This window comes from Cupressus sempervirens, chromosome 4 (genome assembly GCF_028749045.1).
Source record: "Cupressus sempervirens isolate cs-2001-9-10 chromosome 4, ASM2874904v1, whole genome shotgun sequence".
NCBI classification, from domain to species: Eukaryota; Viridiplantae; Streptophyta; class Pinopsida; order Cupressales; family Cupressaceae; genus Cupressus; species Cupressus sempervirens.
Window position 1 is genome coordinate 649784730 of NC_143121.1, and position 14754 is coordinate 649799483.

The window sequence follows — 14754 nt, forward strand, 5'->3', positions numbered from 1 at the left end:
AGGTGAATAAAATGAGTAGGATAACAAGGCAACCAGGATGCTCCTGCATCATTCTTCTATTCAACTACATAAAATCATGGGGTCTAAGCTTTCTTATAAAGACTTTGTAGACTTAGGGTTAGGTATGGATCTACAATATATATTGAATCTTGAATTCCTGCTCATTTATTGCACTTTTCTCATTGGTTGCATGCCTTCTCCATTTTTCTGATTGGTTGCACGTTGATTACATAGGAAATATAAAAGATTCATTCTTATCCTTATTATCCTTCAAAATCCTTCTATGTCGGCTCAAAAAAATTGTTTACATTTGAGTTTGTGAAGGTACAAACTTATATGCTAATTTTGTGTTACTTGGCACATACTGGACTACTGATGCTTGACACATGTTTGATCCTAGTTTGCTTGGCACCTATTACATTCTGTCTTGCTAGGCACATGCATAGTTCTAGCTCACTTGACACATGTTGCATTCTGACTTTCTTTGCATCAACTATTAGAATTCTAGCTCAACACATACTGTAGCTTGGCATACATAGTATACTTGGCTTCAATGTAGAAAGTGGTTAAGTGTGTTGACACTCAAATGTCAAAATCAAACTGAGACCAACAAGGTTGATAAGCAATCTTGTCCCTATTGAAAAATGGATCAAGAACATCCTATAACCTTTAAAGGGATCTTTAGTTTCAAGGAACTTCTTTCCAGATAGAGAGTCATCCTACAATAGTCCCTCATGCAGATATCGTAGTCATCTATTGCATTCATCCAGTGATCTTGAATTGCATCTTCATGTTGAAATATCTTGCTAGCCAAATATTGTACCCTTCCAATGTTATCAAAATAAGGGCGAGAAGAGTTATATTCCTCCAAGGGATACTAATCTCATCCAAGCTCAAAAGATGGAATATCTTGTCTCTGGATCACACTAAATGTTCCTCTCATAATAGGCCACACCCATGTTATTTTGTGCTATTTCCTTACTCCGTTGTATGTGGAAAAGAGTTTTTGAGTGATCTCTAGTAGAATAAATCTATCACTAGGATACTTAGGGAGCTTCTTCTGGTTGATAGTGGTACCCGCTACCCTCAAATAGGTGAATGTTCGATACTGAATGCAGTAGGCTCCAACTTCTAAAATCTTAGCGGCTACCTCCTTTGACATTCTCTTCACATAATCCCTTTCAATGAACTAGATTATTGTAAATATAAATGCATCATTAACTATGGATTATATTCCTTGTTTTGCTTTGGAAGCTTCTTTTTCACCAACTGAGGATATACTATATAGGGCCATGCATTTTCATCTTGCATGCTACCCTTTTTGTAGAGTCTTAGATAATCATTCACCCTTCCAACTAATAAGTATATAAAATATAACATCATTAAAATTTTTGGTTATTCTTAACCATCACTAGCTAATCATTCAAGTTCTCACTAAGAATGAAAGCCCAATCAATTAGCATCTTCACTGTCTTGATAGTCTCAATAAAATGCACCATCCATATATTCAGGTGTCCCGATGCTAGCAACCCCATGACTCTACTCAAGAGTATGATGGAATATCCAATATCTTCCTTCATGTATCCTCTCATCATGTCCACTTTTCCTACCTTGCACCCTAAAGGATTCTTCTCAATGAGGTACAAGGACTGGATGATTTTGGAAGCTTCCACTACATGTTCCCTATACTATCTTTTTGCTTGGTGATAGGTCAATCATATGAACTAATCTACTCTTGGAAGATGGAACACCTTCTCTATGTTCTTAGGTCAAAGATCTAGGATGATCTCTATAGTTATACTCTTCACAACCCTTTCTTCAGAAACATAATTTTCTACCAGCACCATGATTAATTTTGAAGATTGCACTAATACTAGATGTGATGCTACATTAACAAGTCTTGATCGGATAAGAGAAAATATCATTAGGGATCCTTTGGTGGGTTTGTTGAATAGTGCCAGGAATGTGCTTAAGTTTTTATGACCAAGCTTGGTGTCTTGGATCTCTGAATAATTGGCTTTGAAACATAACTTCATTAGAACACCCTAAAGCTTGAATACCACAAGTTTAGGAACCATCTTTGTAGCAAGGGAGGATAATGAAGAGGCTATTGAATCTACACAAAAGCAACATCTATTAGTCAAGAATCAAAGAAAAATCAATTAAATCAAACCCTAATAGTGATGTAAAAAAACCCAGAAAAACCATATTTGCTATAAAAATTTAAAAAACCTTAGTTTAACCCTTAAATACAAAAAAGGTCGCACTTGGCACACCTCTGAGGTGTGCGAGGTGCACCTAATCAAATTTTAAGCCTTTAGATATGAGAGTGCACACTAATGCACTTCATAAGGTGCACTTGGTGTGCACCCTTATATTACATTGGTGCAAAAAGGGTGTGCATTTAGCACACCTTATGGGGTGAACTAAATGTGCACCCTTTTTCTTTCTAAGGGAAACTTATAGGCATAAAGGTGCGCAAATGTGCACCTAATTAGGTGTGTATCTGTGTACCTTCAATAGACTTTAGTTTATCTTTTTAAAGTTTTTTTATAATGTGTTTGAAGTCTTTAGGTTTTTAACAAAGAGAAAAGGTGTGCAGTTGCACATCTTAAGAGGTGCACAGTTGTGCAGCTTTTAGGTGTTTAACATTTATTGTTGTTAGTGTGTGCAGGTGGGAGGAGGGAAGTGATGATGTGCACCTCAATAGGTGTGGTGATGTAGCATAAAGAGTTGGATGAGAAAAAATGAAGTGGGGAAGGAAGGGGGTCCCTAGGTTTTATAGACCTATGGGTCAGCGTACTCCTTAGTGATGCGCAATTGCACTATTATGCATGACCAAGGAGATGCTTACCTTGAACTTTTGGTGCACTAGAACACCTACAGAGGTGCACAAGTGGTCCATTTTTCTTTGCAAAATGACTTATGCTCTCACAATTCAAACTTCTAAAATCTATGTTTTTAGGCCAAGACCCAAATTTGACTAAAGACATTAGGAAAAAACTCTAGAAAAGTCTCAGACCCTGGACTACAAAAAATAAAGTAGGGGGTCCCTATTTCTAGGAAAAATGGGGCATTTGTTGTGAAACCACAAAAATAACTAGGACCATAATGAGAAGCCATATCGAAAGGAGTCAATGGAACTTCATTAGTCACTATGTCATCATTAGTAGGTTTAACAGTTTCATTATGGATAGAAGCAGAGATAAATTTTTTATGATGAGCTTTAGGAGTAAAAACTCATTGTTCACTTTGTGACTACATAGAATCAAGATTTGAAACCTTATCCTCTCCAATAAAGGTAGGATTAAAATCCATGTTTCCCCAGTCATCACGAGGAAGAGCATTAGAGGAAGAAGGTGTACTATTAGAAATAGGAGTAGTGTGGTTTTGAATATTTAGATAAGGATTTCGTGCATCATCTGCATGAAGTGTATACATCATGTTGTTATGCATAAAATTGAATTTATGGTGAAGGGTGGAAGGGATAGCATGCATCTCATGCAACCAAGGTCTATGCAAAATAAAGTTATAATTGAGAGATCCAGGCATAACATGAATAGGTGTATTCAGGATGACCGAACCTACTTTGATAGGTAAGGTAATGCTTCCCAAAGTGCTCTTAGAAATATTATCAAAGCCATATATAGGAACATTATCAGATTGACTAGTTGAAAGATCAGTGTTAATTGCTTTAAGCATGTCCATGGTACAAATATTAAGCCCAGATTCATTACCAATCAAGGTCCTACAAATGATACTTTTACTGATAGTAGCAGCCACCATAAAAGCATCATGTTGATTTTTAATTTCTTTAGAAGGTAAATCCTTTTGAGTAAATACATGGGTAGGAATACTCAGTGTAGTATGCACGCACTCTAAGAAGTTATTTATTTTCTCTTGATTAGTAGGTGGAGTGGGAAGAGTTTCTAAAGATTTTTGCAAGGCTTCATAGTAGATAGGTGAAGTTTGAAGAAGCTCCCATAAAGAAATCTTTACAGGAGTATGTTGCAATAGGTTTATCAAATTATACTCCTTGCTAGAAAGAAAGGGTGGAGGAGGAAGAATGGTTGAGAAGGTAGAAATGAAGTAGAAACCATCAGATTAGGTTGAAGGTTACTCCTTGTATGATATGTGTGAGCTATAGAATCTTGGTCATGAAATGACTTTAGAGACTCTATAAGTTTACCTTTTATAGTAATGTGAGGACAACCTTTGATAATCAAAAAAGATTCTAGATAAACTATGTTAGTTGTCTCAACACTATAAAAAAATTCATAAGAAGGAAGCAAAGAAGACATCCTAGGAAAAGATGAGGTAGAATCTTGATTCTCCATAAGATCATCACTAAGAAGGAGAGAATTAAGGGAATTCATATCATTCTCCACTAATGCCTCATCACTAGAAGGAATCTCAAATGAAGGTAAAGCATCTATAATATCTGCATAAGATAAGTGTGTGTGAGAAAAAGAGTTATCATCATGTATGAATATATCATCCATTACTAAATCACCCTCTTGTATCAAAGATTCTTCGTGAGAAGGGGATAAATCAATGTCTTTATCCACGAGATCATCCACAATGGTTTCATGAGGAAGAAAGTAATGAACATCCAAATACAAAGGTTCATCCCAAATAGGAGGATTATCATCCCTATCAATAAAGCACATTGTAGGAGTGCCATAAATCTCTAAATATGGATCCCTAAGGGGGGAAGAAGGTAAATTATATTCTAAATTAGGCTCATATAAAGGACATGTATTAGGAGAAGAATTAACATCAATCCTCAACTCATGTCCATAAAAAGAAATATGAAGGAGAGATAGATTAAAGTCATCTTCTTGCTCTAATATCTCTTAAAAGGTAATTCAAAAGAGGTCAAAGAAACATCACACACACTACGAAATATCATTTTAGGTTTATCAATATTGCAAATAGTAGAACATGCAGACAACCATGCACACACTTTATGGTAAAGGTCAATTGAAAAGGTTGTAGAGGAAGATGAAAGAGGAATAGGATCAATGAAGAACTTATTCAAAGAATTTTCATCCTCACTTTGATGTACCTCATTAGGGAATCTATCATCATTTTTAGTAAAAGCCTCATCAAATTATTCAAAACAAAAATCATACATGTTGAATACAAAGTAACTAAAAGCATGAAAAATGTAAATATTTTTGTATTTTTAAAGAAATTTTGCAATTTTTTTTTGTATTTTTAAAATATAAATGTAATAAATATAAGTAGCATGCAAGATTTAACATAAAAGAAAAATCTAACACCTACAAGACAATATAAAAGGAAACCTAACAACAAAAACACAATAAGGCATCTAATTCCACAAAAGAGAGAGGGTAAGCATGTTGGGTTCACCAAAATGTATATGAAGGTGAACACACAAAAAAATATGAAGGGAAATCTAACACCAAAAACACAATAGGGCATATAATTCCACACCATAGTGCTAGGGAGGCCCCTCTATATCTTAGTTGACAATTCTAGCTATAGCTATAGCTATAGTTGTGTTTTGTTGCCAAACCATAGCCCTAGGGAGGGCCCCTACTATTCTATGGGCTAGAAATTCAACTATAGTCATTGGGTGTGTAAGTGTGTTAGGTTCACCAAAATGTATAAGATAAAATATGGTTGATGAATATGGTTTAGAATAATGCACATGAAAGAGACCCTAAACCCATATTTTACACATACATATAGATTATTATGATATGGGATGTAAATATAGGAGACTAATATTTAAATGAAGAAATAAAGGGTACTTGCCTCTGAAAAAGAAATGGCTGAAAAACCTGTCCAACAGTCTCAAAAACTGTCAATTTCCACATTTTTGAACCAAAACTACAAGATCTTAAAAACCCAAATATATTTTTCTTTTATGAGGGTAGATCAACCTTGACCTAGATAGTAGGGCACAATTATGCCCCAAAAAGTTGACCTCGGCCTGCACTACTCTAATGAAATTTCTATTCATAGATCTCACAAGTTCAATGAAAAGGGTATCCTAGTCTACACTTATATTTGTTGTTCCACACCTGTACTTTCAAGAAAAATGGTTTTGTTTTTTGGATGGGGGGTTTTGCCTTGGTCAAATCCTAGTTTGGAATCAACCTTGAAATGTAATTGAAATTACAATATGTATAAACAAAGTAAATAGAACTATTCACCTTGCTTATATTGAAATCCTTGTGGAGGATTTAAATCCTTGAATCCAAAATTACTTATGCTCCAAATGAATGTAGGATTTCTCAAATCAATGGCATTAGATCTTTAACACTAATCTTCAATGGATCTTGAATTAGGAAGAGGCTTGAATGGAAATAGATGAATCTTCAACAAGAAGGCTCCAGAGAGATTGAATCCTTCAATGGATACTAATGGATCTCCTTGATGAATTGAATGCTTGAAGATGAATGCTTATTTGAACTTGATAATACTTGAATGCTTTATCATGAAAGAGTATAATTTTGTCTCATCTACTTATGCCTTATTCTTGTTCTTATGTCTTAGAGAAAATGAGAGAAGGAGGCTTCATTATATAGAGATCTAGGGCACAAACTTCTAGACAAGGCCGACATGGGAGAATTAAATCCCAATTAACCTTAAATCCTAGAAATGAAACTAGGTTAACTATAATTTAAGGGTGTACCATTATGAAACCCAAAAAAACTGACTTGGAAGTGGGAAAACAACTCTTTCTGAAACTGACATCCAAAAATAATGGAACCTTGAAATTTGGACCTTAGGTCAGGGTCGAGGTCAACCTTAATCTAGGTTGGGGTTAATAAGGGAAACCTTGACCTAAAAGGTCATCCTTGACCCTAAGGTCATCCTTGACCCAAAAGTCAAGAATCTTAGGATTTTAGTCCTGAATGCCACAAAAGTGTAGAAAGAAAGTGGAAAATGGGGCACAACAGGGGAAAAAGCTAGATCCAAGTCAAAGACCCATTTAAGGTGCTTGACATGACCACAAACCACTTAATCAGAGGGCTAAACACTCTTAACATGGGAGTGCTTCCATTTTAAAATAATACAAAACCATGGTTGCACTAACACAATTAGAAGAAATTGAGGAAGGGGAGAAGAAATTTTCTATGGAGGTAGCAACTATTAGCAACACCCATCACTTCAATTTGGTTAGGCTGATTGAAATTTTCTCAAAAAAGGGAAATATTATGAATATTGAATAAATGAAGAGCTTGGTACAAATTTAAATATTGATTAAATTCATAGAGAAATTGAAATCATCTTTTGGTGTGTTTAGGAGTAGCCTTCTCAGTGACCATCTATGGGAAAAGTCATTCAAATGCTACAGGGGTTTTTGCTCATAGAAAAATCCCCTCCTCCTAAACATTTAAATAGTCTTATATAAATAATTCTATTAATTTACTTGAGAACTATACTTTTTAGTCTTATTATTAAGAATAGGATAGGTTTGGGTAGCTATTAATGGGATCCTGGGATCCTCTTTGTAACCATCTGTAAAAATGAAGAAATCATCCTAATACCATTCGAAGCCACAAGAAATGGATTAAAAATGACGCATTCATTTTTCACATCCCAATCGGGCACATTCACTATAATGCTTGTGAGAAAGTAGACAAATCCAAGCCTTGGATGACTTGGCTTGGAATACTACTATGTTGATGTCATTAATACAATAGCCCAGAAGATCACTTGGGAGTCTCCATGTCAAGGTGTCATCACAATGAGCATGGTTCTTCTGCTAATGGATGATAGGTTGCAAATATATGATGGTAGTAATGAAGTGTTAACTCTCTCGTTTTGCTTGAGAGTGGAGGAGGTTTGAATTGGCAAGCCAGATTCAAGCTAGAATAGGAAATGGAGTGTAGTGGACTTCAAATTTCTATCAAATAAGAAAAAGTTAAAAGAAGAATAGGAATAGTTATTCCAATAAAAAGTATTTTTTATAATGGACACATGTTCATTTTGGGGTCAAAATGGGAATACAGATTTCAATTCCTAGTTTTAATTTGGCGCACCAAATAGAGAATTAAATACAAATTCTAATTGGATGCACTGAATAGAGAATTGAAAATAAATTCCAATTCTCTATTCCTATTCCAATTAAATTCCTCCAAACAAATGAGCCCTTAGTGTCAAACACATAGTCATTTAGAAGGTAGGGTTAGACGGTCATCACTGCGACCGAGCTGCTCTATATATGTTGAGTCATGTTCATAAGAAAGTATGTTCCAAGATCTATACAGATTGAGAATCATCAATGCCAAGTGTCAAAAAATAGTTAAGGCCAAGCAATGGAGAGTTTACATAAAAGTTTGGAATGAAACAAATTTTGAGGTCAAACATTTTCGAGCCGACATGAAAGGAATATTTAAAATTTGTAGAGCTTGTTACAAAGAGTTTTACATGTTAATGACATGGATTATAGATCCCTATGTCTTGTGATCAAAGATTTAGATGGAGAGGCTAATTTTGGAAGGATCTAGAAAACTCTTTACGAAACTCTTTAAATAGAGAAGATCTTAACCTAGATCACATTGTGTGATATGGTATGGCATGAAGAAGAGAAGTATATGGATGCAAACGAGGAATAATATAAAAATAGTGAAGTGAAGGATTGAGATCAGATCAAAAGGCAGTGAAAGGGTTATGTTATCACTTAACAAAGCAAGTGACCTAATCATAGGAGTGAAGTGAAAGGGAAGATAAGTATTATCAGATTGAAGGAGAGAGCAAGGAGAAGACTCAAAATCAGCTTACAAAGCATACCAAGAGTCAGGTACTAAATAATTTCTAACTAACTTGAATTAGGGTAAATATCTTAACAGAGTGGTCTTAACAGATCTTTGTAAATCTCCTAACAGGGTCCTTATTTTGTTGTAAGTGTTAAATCATCTAACAAGGTGAGACCTAGCAGTCTCTTAAGCTTTTAATAGGATAGAACCCTCACAGGGTAGATCATATTTTATGATCAATTTTACCTTCACCTTGGAGGGTTTGTTGGTAACAAATATTGTGGTATACCTATTTATTTTCACGCATGTGATAGATCAGATTTATATGTTTCAGCTGATTTATTATTACAGGTTTTACATGCATATGATAACTAGTGATCTGTGAATGCATTAGTGAAAAGTAAAAGTGCTTAAGATTTTGAGTCACCCCCCCACCCTCCTCAGTATCTTGGCTATCCTGTTTATACCTCCATTAGTCAACATGTGATGTTTAAAGGTGGCTCAAAAGTAGTAGCCAACTAAACATGAAGAAACACGAGAAATTTACTAGGAAATTTCTAGAATAAATAAAAGTGGTTGCATATCTTAAGAAAAAATTATTCAAAATAAACTTTTTTTCCCCTTGTAAAAGCTATTTTTTAACTTTTAAATTATGTTTTAATAGTATTTAATTTAATTTGTTAATTTTTTTTATAATGACGTCTAAAAACATAAATTATGTTTAATTGACCTATAGTTCTAATTTATGTATTTAATGTAGATAGAGCCTTGTTAGTGGTACCTATAATGGGAATAATAGTGGATATGGTTTAAACAATCAAAACTTCAGATTTGGTCTTCTTACTATTGCATCAATAAAATCTAGCTTTTTTAGTCTCTTTGTCTAAAACATAACCATTTGGGATGTAAAATAATGTTATTTGTGGTTGAATAACATGACACTGACAAAATCGACACATTGTCCTCCTAAGGAACTGAAGGTAGGTAGGACAATACTATTTTAAAGTGTAAACTAAAGCAAAATGTATCTGTTCAATGGTATATAGTTATCAAAAATACTAAAAACGATCTCCATTGGTGCCCATTTGTTCATTTTTAACATATTTTGGTTGGAACAAACAATCAAAATTAGAAAAAGATTATATTGAATGAAAATTGAGAATTTGAATAGATCATATAGATATGATTTTTAATTAGACGCCATGATTCCATATACAACAAATAGTAACATAAATCAAAGAGTACAACTTCAAGCCATTACAATCAGAAGCAACTACCAACATCACTTATTAAAATATTAAAAAAATCATCCCACTAGTTCTTTTAATCTAACCATACTACTAAAATCACCCTATTAATTGTAAATGAGAAATTAAAAAGAAATCCCATATCTAAAATAAATATTCAACAATCACAAATAACCAATCGATATGAATTGTACTTTGATAATAAGAACAACAAAGCCAATTTAATGATCACCAGCTTCATAATTATGCAACCATCCTTAAATATCACAAACTAAGGAACACATTAAGCTTGGAAAAATAAGTCAACTTTGACTATATGACACTTTTAACCTGAGAATCAAGCCTTAGCACGTGATGTTTAAGTCGTCCATAATAATTTTGTTATGAAAATAAAATCATACATATAAGTGTTAAGATGTAATGTTCATATCTAAGAGCTTATTTATTTAATAACTAGTATCCCTAAATGAGAATTATTGCGAAACACTCTTCAAGTAGATAGCCTCAAGGTGGGACGAGCCAAGAGGTGAACACTCCTGGGCGTGGTGACCCCAAGAGTTCTGTCATATCTAACTCTCCATCCACGCTCCAATCAAAACAATGGACAAGCTGGGTCAAAACAAGGTTCATGCTTATGTCAACCATGGTTGCCCCTGGGCATCCTCTCCTTCCCGCTCCAAATGGAATCATATCAAAATACTCTTTGTCTTTCACAACATCAACCTTTTTACCCATAAATCTCTCTGGCTTGAAGTCCAGAGGATCTTTCCACACAACTAGATCTCTTCCAATAGACCAAGCATTGACAATAACCCTGCTTTTCCTAGGAATGAAGTACCCACCAATTGTACAATCTTGTACAAATTCATGAGGAAGTAACAAGGGTAATGTAGGATATAACCTCAACGTCTCCTTCACCACACACTGCATGTACTCCATCCTTGCTAAATCACATTCACTTACATTGCCCTCTCTTCCTACAACTGCATCAATCTCCTCTCGCATTTTCTTGAGCACATTAGGGTTTCTAAGAATTTCGCTCATTGCTCATTCTAATGTAGTTGATGTCATTTCAATTCCAGCCATGAACATATCCTAAAAATATCATATATCCTTGTCAGATCAAATAAAAAGAATAAAATGGTCAGGCTTAAACATCACATAGTATGTAAGAAAATAAGCTTACAAAAATAAGTCAACTTTGACTATTTAACACTTTAAAGTTTTAACCAAGCAATCAAACCTTAGTATATGATGTTGAAGCAATTCAAACTAGGAACAAATTGGAAAAAAAAAAAACAGAGAGTATTTGGAATTGTGACAGATACGTACAAAAACGATGGCTTCGATGTTTTCTTTTCTGATTGACCTTCCATCGAGACTTCCCATTTCTAAGAGCACGTCGTCGATGATGCCTTTAGTACCACCCTTCTTCTGGTCCTCCTCTTCGCCCAACTTCATCTTCCGCTCCTCTATTATCTTTCTTATCAATTGGGAAACGAGAACACTTACCTTCATCAGGCGCCGGTTGACGCCTTGCAAATCCATCCAGTCTAAATATGGAATGAAGTCCCCAATATTGATAGCTCCTGCTGCAACTGCCGCCTCAACTACAACCTTCTTTATCTCTTCTCCACTTGAAGATAGTTTAGTGACAGAAAGGATCCGCCACATCACTTCCTGCGTAAACGATGCAAAGACGTTGCAGAGATTAACAGCCTTCTTCCCCCGCTCAGACATCTCCCACACTGAACGAACAGCTGAAAGCATAACTTCCTCTCTAATACAACTGAATGACTCGATTCTCTTCACACTCAGCAACTCCACCACGCAAAGCTTCCTCACGTGCCTCCAATAAGGACCGTAAGGAGCAAATACCATGTCCTTGTAGTTATATACCAGGTATTTCCCCGGAGCATCAAGAGGCCGGCTTGCAAAAACATTATCATACGTTTTCAAGAACTCTTTCGCCATGGCAGAAGAAGAGACAACAACAGTGGGAACAGAGCCCAATCTCAAAATCATGATCGGCCCATGTTTCTTACCGAGCTCATGGAGATTACGATGAGGAAGGTTTTTCCAGAGGTGGTGCAGATGACCAATAATGGGCCATGCAAACGGTCCAGGGGGCAATCTCTTTCCTAATGAGTTTTTTCTATTCAAAACCCACAAGAAGAGTAAGAGTGAAAAGAGTGTAGCAGCTGCTGGAGCATAAGCGCTGCTTCTAATTATCTGTAATGCTTCAGAAGGCTGAGGAAAGCCCAGAGAAGCCATGTTGCTGAGCAGAGATACATGAAACACTTGGTATGTCTCGAATTTATAATGGCGTTGGAGAATAACCCGTTCTTTTAACAGCCGCAGTCGCAGGCACTTTCTTGAATACTGCTTTGGAGCTTTTCTCTTTTCTTGGGCGTGACAGACTTTTAGCCCTTCATAGAGTTTATATTTAAGAAGTATCATTCTGTGGTTAAGAGGCGCGCCATCTATTTTATTTCTACAGTGTTTTTTTCTTGGACACGTGAGTCATATTCATGGCAATTTTGAGTCTTTAGAAACTTACCATGGACTTTATTTGAACTGTTGACCACGAGTTAAGGAAATCAATGGTAAGATATCAATAGTGTTAGAATAATATTTTTAGTTGTTTTGTTTTTCATATACTCATATCTACTTGAAAATTTTAGGAATATTATTTATATATATACTTTTAATTGTAAATTGTTTCATATAATATTTTTTAGCTGTTTTGTTTCCTATATATTCATATATATCAGAAAATTTTAGAAATATTATTTATATATATATTTTTAATTGTAAATTGTTCCATATGTAATTTTGTATTGTTTTAATAGTGTTTATTTACTTTGTTAGATTAATCACTATCAATATGACAATATGATTAAGGTTGAGTTTGATTATTAAATTAAATATAATCTAAATAAATATTTTATCAAATATGACTATAACAATTGGTTTAAACATCTTGAACATTTATAATATTAAAAAATTAAATTAAATTAAATTAAATAGTTCTAAAGTAATTTAAAATATATAGACATCTTATATGAAAATTAAATGTCGTCAATGGGCTCTTGGTCTACTGGTGAAGTTGAATGACTCACAAAGAGCCGCCAGGGAGCAAGTCTTGCTGAGTGCAAGGCGCAAGGCCCAAAGACATTAGAAGGGATGAGGTCGGGATCGTGCCCCATCAAAAAAAAAAATCAAATGTCAAGATTAAGATTCTAATTTAGAGTTAATTGGAGGGTTTACATAATGGTTAGTATTATCATTTGGGTTTGTATTTAGGATTAGAATCATATTTTTAAGATTTATTATTAGGATTATGGTTAAATTTAGGTTTTTAAATCATTTTTGAAATTATGGTTAGGGTTAGAGTTAGGGTTCAAGGTGTGGTTTAGGATAAGGACGTAGATTTATAGTCTTAAATTTGATTATGCAAATATATTTATAGTCATGAATTTAATAATATAATAATCAACTAGAATTTTTTTAAGTTTTTAATTGTGAATTGTGAATTGCTTCCTATACCATTTTGTATAATTTTTAATATATGTTTAACATTGTAGATTATTTCATATGTAATTTTGTATTGTCTTTATACTATTTACTAAGAATGAACGAAATAAATAGTTTTTTAAAGCTAATCAGCACCAAAATGGTTGAGGTTGAGTTTGATGATTAGATTAAATAATTCTTAAATACAATTGAGAATGATTGAAAGAAATAGTTGTTTTAAAACTAATCACCATCAATATGGTTGAGGTTGAGTTTGATGATTAGATTAAATGATTCTTAAATACAATTGATGAGAGAGAGAGAGAGAGAGAGAGAGAGAGAGAGAGAGAGAGAGAGAGAGAGTTCTCTTTTTCAATAATGTGATTTATTTTGTTGCCAATGTTGAAAGTATAGATGCCTAAGAATTGGAACAAATTATACTTTGGATTTAGTTTGTAATGTAATTCAACTTAGCATAGTTGTCAAACAAAATGTAATTATTTTGCACATATGAAATATAAAGATGAATTTATTCTATCTAATGTTAAATAATGTGCTACAATTATATAATTACCAAACTTTCCATATCACCAATACAATGACAATATTTAATATATGTAATACTATCAACATAAGTATTGCACCTCTAAAAAATACAAAAACTAATTATATTTATATGAAAATAAAATCATGCCAACGAAAGCTTATTTAACTAATAACCCTGACATAAATTATAATTGTACTCAAGGTACTAGACAAACTAAGCCAAGACAAGGTTCATGCTTACATCAACCGTTCACAAAACATAAGATTGTTTTCCAAGGCTAGCGTATATTGTACATTGCTTTGCAACTTTTAATCTTTTGTACTTTATTATTTCTTGGTGTGATAAACTTTTTGCTCTTAATAAAGTTTCTATTTAAAAAGGTATAATCTTGTCGTTTCTATGCCATCTATTTTGTTTGTAAATTATGTTTTTTTGTGGGCATGTGATAGCCATATTCATAGTAATTTTGAGTCTTTAAATAGTAATTTGGAGTCTTTAAAAAATAATTATGGACTTTATCCAAATTGTTGACCACAAATTTTGAAAATTAATGATAAGATATTGATAGTGTTGAACAATAATAGGATGGTTATGGTGTTCACTTTGATAATCTAAAAATAGATAGAAACAAATTTTCTTTGAAGTGTATTATTAGTCTCTATCTAAAGGCGAGGACTATAGTTTTCATGCATCTATTTCCTATTAC

At 33.8% G+C, this 14754-nt stretch overlaps 2 pseudogenes; both read right to left on the bottom strand.

Moving 5' to 3' along the window:
- Positions 1-10489: 10489 nt before the first annotated feature.
- LOC149562917 (cytochrome P450 750A1 pseudogene) lies at positions 10490-11029 on the bottom strand (annotated as a pseudogene).
- Positions 11030-11032: 3 nt separating this feature from the next.
- Positions 11033-12445, bottom strand: LOC149562918 (cytochrome P450 750A1 pseudogene; annotated as a pseudogene).
- Between the last annotated feature and the right edge of the window lie 2309 nt (positions 12446-14754).